The following is an 8,662-nucleotide window of genomic DNA, read 5'->3' as shown; positions in this document are numbered from 1 at the left end:
TCTTGTTCTGGGCGAGGTCCACTTGGCCAGGATCTCCTGGAGCCGAAAGCGCTCGGCGATCTGCCTAGGGTACTTGAGAGAAGTGACAGTACAACCCCTTCATCCAGCAGGCTCACAGGTTTGATTGCCATCCCTGAGTGTATCAGCCTCCGAAAGACGAGGTCATCCGCTAAATGGATGTTTTTTTCCATATTATTCTAACATGTTATTCTTCCATGTTTTTTATGCTTGGGGGCTCATCTGGGTCAATACTTTTCTTTAAACAAAAAGACAGGTAAATAATAAATAGGATAGATATGTGCTATGGAGAAAAAACTAGAGAATAGGGGGTAATGTCAGGCCGTGAGTATTACTATTTAAAATAGGATGGTTAAGAAAGATCTCACCAAAAAGGGCCATTTGTGACTGGAGGAGGTCTGGAGGCAGGTTCTGTGTGTATCTGAAGAGCAGCAATTCCAGGGAACAGAGAGAGTTTAAAGACTCAGAACAGATATGGCCTCATTTAAGAAAGAGCAAAGAGTACCTTGTGGCTTGAGCCCAGTGGGAATATATATGAAATTATTCTGAGGAAAGACTGGTATCCAGATTATATAACCAACTCCAATTCGAAAATAGTAAGAGACACAACCTGATTAAGGATAGATGACACAATTGAACACATTTTAGGAAAGATACATGAAAGGCCAATAAAAACATGAAAAGATGCTCATCATTAGTCATCAGGGAAATAGATACAAATTAAAAACATGAGTTATTACTACATACCCATAAGAATGCTGAAATTTGAAAGGCCTTAAAATTTTTAAATATCAAGTGCAAACATCCAGAACTGGAACCTTCACATATTGCTAGTCGGAGTATAAAATAAAAATAGTGTAACCACTTTGGAAAAGAGTTTGGCAGTTTCTTAAAAAATTAAATGCATGGCACTAGTGTTTAAGAATCCACCTGCCAATGCAGGTGATACAAGAGACGGCTGGTTTGATCCCTGGATCAGGAGAATCCCCTGGAGAAGGGCATGGCAACCCACTACAGTATTCTTGCCTAGAGAATCCCATGGACAGAAGAGCATGGCAGGCTACAGTCCATAGGGTTAAAAAGAGTCAGACACGATTGAAACAACTGAGCACACTCCCTTGCACGTGCATACTTAACCATTCGCAGCAGTTTCACTCCTTGGTATTTAACCAGGAGCAGTGAAAACATGTCCACCCAAAGGCTTGAACATGAATGTTCATAGCAGCTTTACTCATGATGACCCCAAACTGGAAACAACCCAATGCCCAATAATACATGAATGGATAAACAAATTGTAGTGAATTCATGTCATGAAATACTATTCAGTAATAAAAGGAATGAACATACTTGAAACATGGATCAATCTAAAAACATGCTCAGCAAAAAAGCAAAGTAAAATTGTTACTGTATGATTCCATTTCTACAAAACTATAGGGATTGCAAATATAGCAAATTTATTCTAGAGTGAAAGCAAATTAGTGGTTGTTAGGGATGGGGAAGTGGGAGACACTGGAAAAAAAAAAAAAACCCCAAGGGAACCTTTGCGATGAAGCCAATGTTCTATATCCTGATGTGGTGTTAATTACAAGGGAACCTGTGTTCAGATCAGATCAGTCGCTCAGTCGTGTCCGACTCTTTGCGACCCCATGAATCACAGCACGCCAGGTCTCCCTGTCCATCACCAACTCCCAGAGTTCACTCAAATTCATGTCCATTGAGTTGGTGATGCCATCCAGCCATCTCATCCTCTGTCGTCCCCTTCTCCTCCTACCCCCAATCCCTCCCAGCATCAGAGTCTTTTTCCAATGAGTCAACTCTTCGCATGAGGTGGCCAAAGTACTGGAGTTTCAGCTTTAGCATCATTCCTTCCAAAGAAATCCCAGGGCTGATCTCCTTCAGAATGGACTGGTTGGATCTCCTTGCAGTCCAAGGGACTCTCAAGAGTCTTCTCCAACACCACAGTTCAAAAGCATCAATTCTTCAGCGCTGAGCTTTCTTCACAGTCTAACTCTCACATCCATACATGACCACAGGAAAAACCATAGCCTTGACTAGATGAACTTTTGTTGGCAAAGTAATGTCTCTGCTTTTGAATATGCCGTCTAGGTTGGTCATAACTTTCCTTCCAAGGAGTAAGCATCTTTTAATTTCATGGCTGCAGTCACCATCTGCAGTGATTTTGGAGCCCAGAAAAATAAAGTCTGACACTGTTTCTACTGTTAAAATTCATCAAATTATGTCATTTTAAAGAGTACATCTTATAAAATTTATCAGTAGAGTTGATTAAAAAATAGACATAAAAAAAGTCCAGTTCAAAGTGACTTGTCTGTGATCACCAAAAGCTGGAAACAACCCAAACCCTTGTTAAGTGAATAAACAAACTGTATATCCATACAATGGAACACAACTCGGCAGTAAAAAGGAAATCAACTATTACTACATACAATAACATGGACAAATTTCAAAATTATGCTGAAAAAAGGTCAGACATAAAAATAGTGTATCCTGTGATTCCATCATTTATATAGAACAGATCCTACTGTATAGCATAAGAAACTATATTCAATATTCTGTGATAAACCATAATGGAAAAGAATATTAAAATGAATAGAATATATATTTAATATATATGTATAGCTGATTCACTTTGTTATACAGCAGAAACTAACACAACATTGTAAGTCAACCATACTTAAATTAAAAAAATAGTTTAAATAAAACGGAAATTAAATTTGCTGAATTGCTTCATAAGGAAATAGAAAAATGCCTTGTGTCAGGCTGTTGAAAATGTTCTCTCTTGAACATAACCTCTAGCAGATGGAAAGAGGGCTCTCTGATATTTCCATTTTCTTTGATGCTATTAATATTCCCTTATAATCTCTGTGTATGTGGTCACAGTTGGTCTCTTGAGGTAGTTCTACTTTACTCTCACTTTCTGAAGTCATTAATGTTGATACAGTGGCAACCACTACCACCTACTTGTGGAGAAGGAAGTGGCAACCCACTCCAGTATTCTTGCCTGGGAAATCCCACGGACAGAGGAGCCTGGTGGGCTATGGTCCGTGGGTTCGCAAAGAGTCAGACATAACTTATTGACTAAATAACAATTCTGTTGGGGATATATAATAATAGAGCGGTGAGGGTGAGGAACAGGCTTCACAGTGAGCCAAAAAGACAGGTTGTTTGGTATATGTGTTCACTCAGCAGGTTGGTTCTTCTCTGGAAGGCCTGGAAGGAAAAGCCATTCCAAGAGTATTCCACAGAAGGGAGAATGGAGGGGGAATCCACCTGCCAGGCTCCCTTCTCTCTTCTGCATTTCATTATTTAAGGCTCCTCCCATGGGAGTCAACTGCTCTACACTTCTGTACATCATCTAACCCTTCCATGGCAGCTCATAAAGCCAGAGCTTGTGGCCTGACGCGGCATTTCCTCCAACTCCAAAGTGGAGGGATGGCTGATAGAAAGGGCTTCATGTGGGGGCTGTAAGGGCCGTGCAGGCCCAGAGTTTATCTTGGGCTCCAGTCAGCTTAGGGAGTGCTGGGTTCGCCTGCAAAGGCAAAACTGGGGAGCATGGGCCAGGTGGCAGATGGCACTTTCAGGAAGGAGGAGGAGACCATTCTTGGAATCTGTATTTCACATAGCATGATATAAATGAAATAAATGCTAAATAGTCCTACAAAGTACCTTGTAGCTAAAGGAGTAATTCAGTAGGTGGGTAAGGTTGGGAGAGATGGCTTTACTGAGGAGATGGGGCTTCGAGAATGATTTGCCCATAGAGGCTGCAGGAGAGCTGTTACAGCCAAGGAACAATCTGAAAGACCAAGATACCGTGGCATAAATGTGTCTGTGCTCAAGAACTGCTGGCACACTGAAGAACGGAGTGGAACATGGCAGAGGCTTTGAAAAGTCAGCTGGAGTCAGATCACACGAGGCCTTGACAAGGAGTTGGAAATGGATTCTCAAGGCCATAAGCCATTCAAACTTTCCAAGAGGGGAATAACATTCATGAGTTTGTTTTAGGATGTAATTCTGGGGCAGCTGTTAGAATTACACTAGAAAGGTGGTTCAGACAGGATGCTAGGAAGGGCTTTCTCCATAGTAGGAGTGTCTGTAGTTGACTGTGTGGGTCCAGATCATGGCTTAGGGCTCTGAGTGGCCTGCAATTCTGGGATGTGATGCCTAAAAAATCAAGCTTACCAGACTGATGTTAAATCCAAAACTCATTTAATTGACAAAGTCTCATTATACTGGCTAGATTGAACTCATGTCTATATCTCTACTCACCACCCAAACCCTACCAAAACAGATAAACTCCCAAAGATTAAAAACCCACAAGAGAAGGGGAGGGATGATGAATGGTAGATGAGAGAGTAAAACTTTCAAAGATATTAACTGTCAGAATGGAGACAAATAGGGTTTCTCTGGTGGCTCAGTGGTAAAAAATCCACCTGCCAATGCAGGAGTGATCCCTTGTCCAGGAAGATCCCACGTACCTCGAACAACTAAGCTTGTGCACCACAACTGTTGAGCCTGGCTCTGGAGCCCCGCTCTGGAGCCCAGGAGCCCTAGAGCCCGTGCTCCGCAAGATAAGCCGCCTCAGTGAGAAGCCTGTGCAGTGCAACTGGAGAGTAGCCCCACTCGCTGCAACGAAAGGAAAGCCTGTGTAGCAGCAAAGAGCCAGCACAGCCAAAAATTAAAAAAAAATTTTAAGGGCTTAAAAAAAAATGGAGAAAAATAAAACCTGATTCTGTGCAGCGAGGGGAAGCTAAACAAAAATAACAAGGTGAGTGACCGCCTTATTACAAGTCTGCCATACATGAGCAGTTTCCATCCGCTCTGAGTGCTCAAATCTTAAGTTCTAAACAACAGGCAAAGATCACCAGACATTCCAAGATCACATCTAACAAGAGGGAAAGGTGCCAACAAACAGGAGAAAATCAAAACCAAAAACAGCTGATATAGAGAACAGAAGAAACTTAAAAACTGATAACTTTATAGAGAAAAGATAATGCATTCATTAAAAAAAAATAAAAGAATGAAGTGCCGGGGAAAAACAGCCATTCAGAAAAGAGCTAGCTATTGGAAATTAAAAACATAGAGCAGAAAAAATAGATATAAAATATGTAGCAAAAAACCAATAGAAGGGTAGAAATAAAGCTGAGAAAATTTTTGTGATTTAAAAAAAAAAAAAAGATTAAAAATGGAAAATAAGAGACAAAAATACAATTAACTTAAGAGGTACATTTCAGAAAATCAAATAGTCAGCTAATAGAAGTTCCCCCAGAAGAAAACAGAGAAGGCAGCTCTGACTTTGGCAGCACATATACTAAAATTGGAGCAATATAGAGATTAGCATGGTCCCTGCACAAGGATGACATGCAAATTGGGGAAGCGTTCCACTTTAAGAAAAAAAAAAAAGAAGTAAGATATAGAGAAGATAAAGTGAAAAACATTTCCCAGAAATGATGCATATAGCCTGCTAGACTGGAAGGCCTCATTTGCATTACGAATTTTAAAAGTACCCACACTAGGGACTTCTCTGGTGGTCCAATGGTTAAGAATTCACCTTTCAATGCCAGGAGACATGGGTTTGATCTCTTATCTGGGAAGATGCCACATGCTGTGGAGCAACTCAGCCTGTGAGGCACAGCTAACCGAGCCCCCGCTCTAGAGCCCTCAAGCAGAAACTACTGAAGCCCATGTGCCCTCGAGCCTATGACCAGCAACAGGAGAAGCCTGCACTCCGCAACAGAGTAGCCCCTGCTTGCTGCAACTAGAGAAAGCCCTCACGCAGCAGTGAAGACCCAGCGCAGCCAAAAAATTACCCATGGTAAGTCATATCATGGTATTTCAGGACACTTGAGAGAAAGATCCTAAAGCTTTCAGGAATAAAAATTACAGGTCACAAATAAAAGTTCTGGGATCAGAACTGTTACTGTTGTTCAGTTGCCCAATTGTGTCCCACTCTTTGTGACCGCATGGACTGCAGCACAGAAATCAGAATAGCACAGGGTTTAAATAGCAACAATGAACTATGGAAAATAATGACTAAATGCATTTTAAACTGCCTACCTCCAAATGTATAGCATATCAACTTATCAATGCAGTGAAGAATAAAATAAACCCATTTCAGACATGCAAAAGCCTCAAAAAGTTTGCATCCCATTAATCCTTGGGAAACCATGGAAGAATATGCTCCACCACACAGGGAAGTAAACAATGAAAGCAGCAGCTGTGGATCCAGGAAACAGAAGGGGCACAGAAGAAATGACCAGGGTGAAGGCAAACAGAAATCCCAGGGCAAGAGCTGTGCCCCCGGTGTAGAGAACAACCACCGTGTACCTGTCATAGGTTGAGTTGTGTCCCTGCAAAAGCTGTATGTTGATGTCATCCTAACCACCTGGTCTTCAGAATGTGACTGTACTTGGAAGATGGGGTCTTTAAAAAGTTAAGTTTAAATGAGTTCATTACGGTGGGCACAACCCAGTGTGACTGGTTTCCATAAAGAAAAGGAAATCTGGACATAGATAGAGGGTAGACCGTGTATAGACACATGACCAAGATGGTCATTTACAAGCCAAGGAGAGAGGCCTCAGAAGAAACCAGCTCTGCTGATACCTTGATCATGGACTTCTGGCCTCCAGAACTGTGAGAAAACAAATATCCAGTGTTTAAGACACCTAGTCTGTGACGTTTTTTTATGGCAGCCCTGGCAAACAGTGTCCAACCTAGACCAAGAACAAATCCAATCAACCCAAGAAAGATTTCAAACAAACAGAGTCTGATGTGTTTACGCTATCCACATTAGGGCCACAGGAAAAGACACAAAAATGTAGAGTCAAAAGTGGTGCGAGAATAACCATGGCACTCCCTGGTTCAGAGGCAGACACTCACCTAGAAAATAACATTACCTTAGGATAGTAATGTAACCAAAAGGTGGAAAATAACTATACTAAACATATGTGGGGAACAGAAGTGTGTATGTGGAAAAATGATATGAAAGAGCTAAAAAATACTCATCTTCTACAGTAAGGAAATCAACAGAAAGTACTAGAAACGGAAAAATCAACAAGTGGTTGTATAAGCCTAATATTTAAATAAGAGGTAAATATTAGATAATAATGCAAAAATACATAAAGTGTTGCCCTTGGGGAGTGACAATCAGGGGGTAGGGCAGGTGTGCCAATGGGAAGACTGCTCTTTTTCATAAAAATCTCAGTAGAACTATTTGAATTTTAAACTATGTCCATGTGTGTGTGTTTTTCTTATATGTGTTTTTTGATGTGATGAAAATAAAAAATGTAAAAGCTTAAACAGACCACGACACATCTTTAAAAGAGGAAGTTGCTGGTCCCTTTAGCCAGAGGTCTTTCAGTGGTATGATGTGAGCCGAAGCCAAAACCAGAGCTGAAGAATAAACAAGACACAAGAGGAGCGTGGTTTTCAACAAGCTGTGTCGACAACTGAGATGAGATGGGGACAGAGAGGACCGCAGGGTCAAAGACGGCTTCCCAGGTGGCCCTGCTTACGTGACACTGCGCTGGCCACTCCTCCTCAGAAACTGCTGGCCAAGAACCCCGTAGAATAGTAGGCTCGCTGGAGTCCCACGCCTGTCCCTGGTGGTTCTCTTTCTGCCTCACCGGTTGTCCTGCTCCAATTTCTTTCCAAGTGGGGAGTTCATGATATATGCGAGGAAACAATTCCACAAGAGCAGCCTTTTAGCAAGAAAAACTCTTGTATCTCTGTTAAATGTGGTGGGTAGAAAAAAAAAATTTTCTGAGCCACCATTTCGATGAAGGGTAGCAGCCTGAGTTCATCAGACACAGACCAGGGAGTAGGCGAGTTAGTTAGAGCACCTCCTTGGCGTCAGGTTCCACAGGATGTTCATTTATGAAACGGCAAACAAGCGTCACTGGCAGTATCACTCTATGACACAACGCCCCAAAACCAGAGGCTTAAAAAATGAAGCCAATCTGCCCAAGCTTTCATCAAACATCTACCAAGGCTTATGATGTCATGACAGTTACACCCTTTCTTGAGCAAACAAAGGTTTCTGGCTTCCTCTGCAACTAAAAATAATTACTACCTCTCAAGTGATCCATCCGTGTGTAAACCAGCTGAGGAGATGACTTAGAAACTGTCAAGGTCAGGCACCATTCCACGGTGAGAGGCTAGCAGAAAAAGACCGCAGCAGGTTACGTTCAATAGAAAAGCAGTAACTTCAGGAGCCATGCAAGTCTCCATGGATATCACAGGCTTCAAACGTCACATCTTATTCTGTTCATCAAGCAACCTTTACAGTCTACAAAAGTTTTCAAGTTTTCTGAGTAGCTCTACCCCATTGATAACAGTTACCCTGTCAGGTAAATTACTCAGCATTAAGTATTTAGGTTTATCGATTGGTCTTTCCTGCTCAACTGACAATCGGTCTCAAAGTTTATCCATTCCTGTGTTAGGTGGCCTATCTGAAAATTCAGTGAAAGGAAGCTGACAATAAACAGATTGCCAATGAAAGAAATGTCTAATGACAAAAATACTACATAGTGATTAGGTTCTAAAGAGATTATCTCCTAGGTAGATTTTAACAAAAATATTGAACAGTTAGGGGGAGAAAAAAGATACCCTAGTGATTTGGTCAGTAACA

At 41.5% G+C, this 8,662-nt stretch overlaps 1 non-coding gene across 1 annotated transcript; it reads left to right on the top strand.

Annotated features, from left to right (window-relative positions):
- The first annotated feature begins 5,320 nt into the window (after positions 1 to 5,320).
- On the top strand, positions 5,321 to 5,424 carry LOC113902021. The gene has a single exon (XR_003513666.1). It is a non-coding gene; the product is annotated as a U6 spliceosomal RNA (small nuclear RNA).
- Positions 5,425 to 8,662: the final 3,238 nt, after the last annotated feature.

This window comes from Bos indicus x Bos taurus, chromosome 11, assembly GCF_003369695.1.
Source record: "Bos indicus x Bos taurus breed Angus x Brahman F1 hybrid chromosome 11, Bos_hybrid_MaternalHap_v2.0, whole genome shotgun sequence".
Lineage (NCBI taxonomy): Eukaryota > Metazoa > Chordata > Mammalia > Artiodactyla > Bovidae > Bos > Bos indicus x Bos taurus.
Note: the sequence above shows the minus strand (reverse complement) of the source record. Positions and strands in the feature narration are given on the sequence as shown.